This window comes from Poecilia formosa, unplaced genomic scaffold (assembly GCF_000485575.1).
Source record: "Poecilia formosa unplaced genomic scaffold, Poecilia_formosa-5.1.2 Scaffold233, whole genome shotgun sequence".
NCBI lineage: Eukaryota > Metazoa > Chordata > Actinopteri > Cyprinodontiformes > Poeciliidae > Poecilia > Poecilia formosa.
In genome coordinates this window covers 445,108-452,985 of record NW_006800172.1, presented here as the reverse complement: position 1 = coordinate 452,985, position 7,878 = coordinate 445,108, and positions in this window count along the sequence as shown.

The following is a 7,878-nucleotide window of genomic DNA, read 5'->3' as shown; positions in this document are numbered from 1 at the left end:
TACAACAGCATCAGACCGCAGCGTTCCGGGTACTCGGGAGTCCTTTATCTCCCGCCACATCAATTTAGCTGACCTTAATATTTCCTGTGTTTTATTTTGGTCATTATTGTTACACTTAGTGTTGATATGTGTGTGATAGGCGTGTCTGTTGGACATTTATAGAAATACGGAACAAATCATGTCCCGTATCGGCTCAATACAGGACGCAACATTTATAAGCCAAATCCGGGACGATTCTGTATTTTACGTGACAGGTGGCAACCCTAGCAAACAGACATAAGAGTTCTACAACAAAGATATTAAATGTATGTATTATGCAGGTTATCTGACCATAACATTAACACTGGGGATGTCAACGCTCAACACAAAGACAATAATTTAGTTTTGAAAAGCTTCAGTGATAGGCTATCACTTTTTAGCACAACTTGAACACAATGTTAATGTTTTCCAGCGTTCCGTCATTTTATTGAAGCAAAAATTAACCCCTGTGGGCCAAGAGAAGCAGCTTTATTGTCCATCGCTGTTGTTCACAAAGGTTTTTTGTGTGCCAGTGTTACGCACAGTTACTATTCATGTACCAACTGCAACACGTGAATAGCTACTTCATTAAAACTCATGTTAGTCTTCTCTGCATCCCCTCTTTGCTGTAAATATTTTTTTAAAACACCAAAGTAGCTTAAGACGAAAATGGAAAAATGCTGTTTCTTATTTTGTAATTGCAGTGGAGGATTTCATCTGCTGGATGGTAAAAATTAAACGCTAATAATTTCAAGAAATGTGCGAGTGCTATGATGCCAAAAGTTATTATATGATGAAGTGGTTCTCCAATTTGGCTTTTAGATTGTCCCTAAAAGGCCTCGGTAATCACAGAGGGTACATGAAGTTCTCTTTTGGAAATTCGATTTACATTTGAGGGAAAGCAATTGCATGGGCAGATGCTTGTAAAACTTATGAACTTACAGGGGTGAAATTCCCCAAACAGTAGTTTAAAACTCACCATGCTTGAAAACAAAATAAAAAATTTAAAAAAAAAAGATTCCAAATGGAAACGTCTGACATGTGGTTGTTTTTTTTTTTTTCTTATTTCCAAAGACAAAAGATAGAAAACAATTCACTTTGTAATCATACAAATAGCAGTAAAAAAAGGGGCAGAGTAAATCAGAGATGCTAAAAACGACAAGAAACCCTCGACTGAGAGACCCGGCGGTGCTTTCACAGCAGAATGAAAGAAAACAACTTTTATGATGCAATCACTGCCGTGACTGTTTCTATAACTTATCACAGATGTAACAATGATTTCAGCTCACAAGAAAAGACGATACACAACATCGGGCTGAAGAGCGCCAGAGGGAAAAAACTTTTAAACATCCTCAAAATGTGTTTAAAAGGATTTTAGAATTTACCCAGTTTAGGTTAATAAGTGTTGGAGCCGAAGGTTTTGTATCAGAGAATGTCAAGTTCAGTGTAGAATACAGAGATACATCCTGTTAGCTTAGTGCAACTACAAAGGAAGCTTTGAAGCTCATAGCTTTAAGGTCATTAGCGGCTAACGGTTAGCCGCTAGAGGGTTTCTAACAGCTCATTCATATCATCTCTAGGTACTTTTGTTGCTCTCTGAAATATATCCAAAGCCATGTTACAAAAATTACTTAAAACGGATAGAGGCTTTTTCAATTTTTTTTACAGGGTGTTGCCAGGAAGCCATGGAGCAGCCCTTATTAGCTACTTCGGCTAACAGAACAGGAAAACACACAATCCACGTTTTTGAAAACGTGCTAGTAATACTAGTTTTACTTGTTGTGTAGTTTGGACCCAAATGTAGATAAGAATTGTGAAACGTGGCGTTTCACAACGAAAAGAAGCAAGAACTCTACTTACAGCAGTAATGGCCGGTTAACAGACATGCTAGCTTGTTCATTGGAGGAGTCATGAACTTCTCTGGAAATGTTAGACCACAGAAAAAAGAAAAGAGGTGATCCATCTTAAATATATTGCATCAGTTGCTCACAACTAATCAAATAAAGTTCATCACAGTAAACTTGTTAAGTTTATTATGTTCATATGTTACACAAACATAAAGTAAGTTTGACAAACTTAGATTAATTAGATAATTTTCTTCTAAGTTGTAATTCTGTTCTTTTTTTCGTTTTAGTTGTCGGACACCACTGAAGAAAGACGTTCAGTTCAGATGATGTATCAAGGAGAATCAGGAAGAACTCACAAATCAGAGCTTGAAGAAAAGGATGACGTTCTTCTGGCAGAGGGAGAATGAATTTTTCCAATTTTTTTTGGACCTTGAGAAATGAAGGCGGCAGTGAATTCAAGGCGATCAATGAGAGCAACCACAAACAGGACAGGAACAACGACTGAATCAAAAAAGTAGTGAGAGAAAGAGAGTAATGTCATCAGAATAGTGGATCAACGAACAGGTGAGTGTAATTACCTGAATGTGCAGCAGCATTGAGACAAGATCAACAGAGCGTACCGAGGGAGACTGAAACCAAGTAAACATTACACTAACTGCCTTTCCATTGACCGCATAGTTGTACTATTTGGGATTTCAAAATAAATTTGCTAAAACAAAAACAGGGCCATTTCTGAAAAAAAAAAAAAAACAAACTCTTTTTTGTGCTAGGATGAGAGTTTTTATCTGTATCAAAACTGGTTAATTTTGCAAAACTGTAATGGGAAAAAAATTTTCACATCACACGACCAACAACCAGATGCTGCCACTGGCGGACACCACAAATAAGACAACAGGAAGTAGTAGGAGGACGACGACGCAGCATGTTTTTTTTTAATTTTTTTTAATGACTTATCATGTTTGATTTCCACTTTTTATTTAACAGAAACACCAGAATTGCAAAATTGTGAGTTTTTTTTTTTTTCCCCGACATTAGCGAAGTATTGACAGAAGCTGTGCGCTCGCTTGTATTGGGAACGCAGCCGGCGAAGCACTGGACTGCCGCGTTCACAGAAACAAACTGAGCTATAAAACAACATAGAAATCCTAAGTAATAATGCAGACAGAAACAAACATCCCAGAGTTTTTGACTAGTTTGGCCTTTCACCAGATATTAGCTGATATTAGTCTAATAGTATTTCATAACAGGGCTGTGACATCTACCAATTGCAGCACTTCTGAATGATTTAAAAGGTAAATCTTACTTCACCACATATAGAATGGACTGAAATAAAGTCTGAGATGTTTATTTTTTTTTAAGCAGAATTGGGCAGTGATGCAGACTCCTGTAGTTTAGCTAATTAGCCACATTACTAGCAAGTGCAAATGGCTTTAAGACTCCTTTTCATACTTACTTGAAAGAACAGCGAATCTCTGATTTATAAATCATTACATAAAGAAGAAAAATGAGACCTTGTTCTCTCTTTTTTTTTGTTTCTTTGCTCTGGCACTGTGAAACAAATGGGAAAAGAAGTGGCTGATATTTACCGTACCAGGAGAACAAGTGGGAAATTGGCTCAGAACTGATGGTTTGTAATTATCAGCAGGCAAATATCACCCATCTGTGCTTTAGTGTGGCCTTCATTTTTTCTTCTTCCACCAAAGGGTAACATTTCTAAAAAAGACTGTAATTACTTTCTACTCAGCTGAAAATGTGGGTCCCATTAATTTTTGCTTTGGCTTCAATATTGCTTCCTGTATTCTCTCAGTGGCACAGCTGAGATTTATTAAAGTTTGGTTGCTGCTGTTCAACAGTGAATATCATACAGGGATGGCAATTGTTAAGTTACAGTGTTTGCTTGGACAGCAGTATTCTTCCACTAATACAATAAAATAAAATGAAGAAGAAAAAACATACCCAGAATTAGTCGCTGGTATGTGAACACTTTCTGTCCCGCTTTTATTTACAATCAGGAGATGAGAATTACTGCATGGCTTCTTTAAAACTATAACACTGTGACAGAGAGACTGGAGCAGCTAAACAGCAAATTCAACTTTTTGTTGATTTTTAATCTGGGTATGTACAATGCCAAATGAGAATATTGCATTTATTGATTTCAACTTGATTTTGAAATTGCAAAAAAAAATAAATAAATAAATAAAAAGTCTCGGATACATAATCAGCTTAGTGCACAAGTGATTGAAACACATTTGGCACTTGTTGTTGTTGCTTCTTGCAAATTGATTAAATTAAGCTGCACTTAATTTAAACTTAATGTACTTTTGGGTTCCAGATGGGAGTTCAGTGAAATAATTTCTATTGATATTGATCACATGTCTATCTCAGCATATATTGTACTTGATTTATTGGGGTCTCTTTGGATGTGCTGTACGTTTACACACTCCTAAGCCATAATAAAACGGACACTTTTTTGATTATTAGATATATTGCTGAAGTGTCACTAATATACTCACTAATAATATGATTTTGTTTCTGGTTACTAATAATTCAGTTTGTGTGTCATGTAATAACATAATCCGAACAGAACTTGTTCTATTTGTTCTTGACCTGGCTTTGCTCCTCTGTGGCACCATGTGCACAATTCAGAGCAGCTTCAGTTTTGCTACAAGCTGAAATACTAAACAGAGGATAAAGGATTAGGGTGAGTAATAGAAGTATGGCATTATTACTGCCTATTTGAAAGTGGTGCATGTTAAAGCATACTGAGGAGGTTCAGCGGAGCATTCATTTTGAAATGCCAGGTGAGAGATGAACACCTTGTAGACTTTTCTGGCAAGAAACTCCTAACGCGTCACTTTTCTCATTGACTTAAAAATCAGTATCTGACTTATAGGTGGAAGAAATGTTTTGCTGAAAGAGTAATCTTCTGTTTCCGGGATTTTCTTTTGCTGAAGTTCTACTAAACTCTGAAAATGTTATCTTTCAAGTTTGGGTATGTGACAGTAGTTACTGATCCAACTACTGCAACATGGTATATTGTTAATATTTAAATTTGGGCACTGTAAATCACAATTATTAACAGATTAAACACTTTTCTGTATGACAAAGGCTTAAACTGTGCAGAATATGTCTTATGTAACAACGTACAGCCTTATTACTGTCGAACATTTTCATCTTTTCTCAGCAGTGGGTCCACTAGGCTGCACACTAACACACTAGTTCTGGCTGCTCTGGGATCGTATCCATAAAAATAACCTTATAGTGCATTACATGGCACTTTGCACCAATATGGAACTACATTTAAAACAAAATGATCATTTTTTTCTTTTATTCTTTTTTACCACTGTCTTATTCAATACTTATGACACAACATAATTAATATTTTTTACTGTTGTAAATTGGTTTTATTGGACTATAGTCTTGACCAAAAACAAAGTCACTCCTGTATATTTCAACAAATTTGCAACATCGGCACTCTTACGAGTTTATCGGCAAATTCTGCCAATTTTGAGGGAACATCCTACTGCGGAGGAGATACCTGGAGTGAGTTTAAGCATTTTTATTGGGTAGTAAGTGGAGGATTAGTAGAAAACTACTTAGCAGATATTTAGAGAGAAGAGTCGGGTCATGTGTGCCTTCAAGCTAAAATGAGATTAAACAAATTTGTAACAATCCAGTAACATTCGAGATCCTAGAGACTGTAGAGAAAAATAAACTAAGTGTTGCTCATCTTTGATGAGGATTAATTATTTTTTCTGACCTTTGATTGGTAAACTATGAAAACGTTCAATTGAAATTACTTTTTTATTATAGCTTTTAATAGAGAGCTTTTATTGTTATTGTACTGAAATTGTAGTTGAGGAATGCAACCCAATGGAGCGAAGTAAGACATTAAACAAATTAAAAGACCAATAAAAAAGAAAAAAAAAATCACACCAGATAAAATACATTCACTCAAGGTAAATAAAATTAGGGGTTATTTACTACATATGTGGCAAATGGAAAAAAAGTTCTTAGAGAATCTTAGATTTTATGGCTCTATAGCACCTGGCACAATGTAACAGTTTGAACAGGAAATAGCCAGGATGGATAATATCCTTGATGTGTGATTTTATTTATTTATCTTTTTAACATTGAGAATGAAGTTGTTGACCTTCATTCATGCAGACAGGTTCTGGATTTCCTGTCTATACGGAGATTCATCATCGTCAGTAATAAGGCCAACCACAGCAAGCTTAATAATCAAAGAGTCTTTAACAACTCTTCCTGCAATAAAGACAGAAACCTTATAAGCGGTAATGGTTTGTTGTGATCTGATCAATGCTCTCCATATGGAGAATATAATTGTTAATACAGTTCTCACTCATACACTAGTTGCTGCTGATGGGGTTTGTCCTCCTGCATGCTTATCATGTCTTTTCCTATTCACATTTTTCGTGCCTCTCTTTCTTTCCTCTCTACTTTTCATTCGCAAACGTGTTAAATAATGGAATTACATCAAAACACCGCCTACTGTCTTTGTCAAAGACCTCAAGCAGGAGGACATAAAGAGTATCTAATAGAATCAGGCACTCATTTTTGATTGTGTGTCAGGCAGGACTTAGTTTGGGTACAATAAATCACCCACTGACACGCTATGTAATTGGCCATTTGATGCCATGAAGTACGGTGGAGTATCTGCCGGCCAGAGGGCCTGTTCTTAAGATAGTGCTCACGTTGCTCCCCAGCATACCGTAATTACTCCATTTCCCCACTGGCTTGCAATCCGTCTCCGTAGCGATCCGTCTTTAACATTCAGGCAGCGCAGGTTCTTACATGTAGGTATGCACACACACGCATTTATACAACATTCCTCCAGGCCTCCAATTAATCTCTGCAGCAGACCTCTCACATCCTCCCGTTTCGCCGGTGTTTGCATTCCTGCATTTATTACGACACTAAACGAACATCAACTTCACGCTCCGCTCGTGTAAACGAAGCATTCGGAGGCAGGAAGAGGAAACGGCACGAGGCGATGCATTCTGAGAAATCTCTCGACTTTCCGGCTGGCCGTGAACTTGAGTCCTCCTGGCTACCCTCAGATGTAGCAGAGGCTGCCGAGATTTCATCCATTATGCATCGGCGCGTACTCCTGGTCCCCGTGATCGAATTAGATCCAATCACTCCCACTTGATGCATTTTGAATATTCAAGGGAAAGAAACGGTGTAATCATAACCTCATGATTTAAATAGAGCACCATTACAACCTTATGAGCGCTCTCATTTACATTTCATAGTGAGATAACTTAAATGACGGCCTGGGGACAAGCTTAGCGCTTGTGTTCATCATTTATAAGACTGCGCAGACTTTTGAGGGAAACTTTTTTCCGAGTAATTTTCTTCATTTTGAAATTATTGCTGAAGGGTTTCGCCGTGCTTTTATTGTTCCGCTTTCTTGGAGAGGCCCTCTTTAATGATAGGTCATTTGCTGATATCCTGAGGATGTGGCTGTCAGGAGAAGCAGCAGTCTTTCAGCATCAGACTTGACTAATTTACTTGTAGCAAGGCAGAGCATCAAAGAAGGCTTTAACATAAGGGGAACGGCAGGTACTGTCTTCAACTATTGGATCCAGTGGCTATTATATGAGAGTAAAGGGAGCTGAACACAATATTCATGTGATTTTTTTTGTAAACCATGTCTTTTTCTTTTTCGTCACAATTTTCCATCCATCCATCATACAGACAATTTGGAGAGACCAATTAACTCAACAGTCATGTTCTTGGACTGAGGCTGTACCTGGAGAGGATCTGTATCTGTAGATGCTTCAAACAGATTTGTTTGGTTTCAGCTGAATTATGCAAGATGAACATTACACTATTTGTGGAAAACATTCTGAAATTATTCATTTTGGGTTCTAAAAATATGGCATTTGTGCAAACTTCTGAGAGCCACTGACAGTGGCCAGGTCATCACAATAGCGATGGATTCTCTCTCTCGGTGCTCTCATAAGCTGCAGGCCCTCTGGAGTTTTGG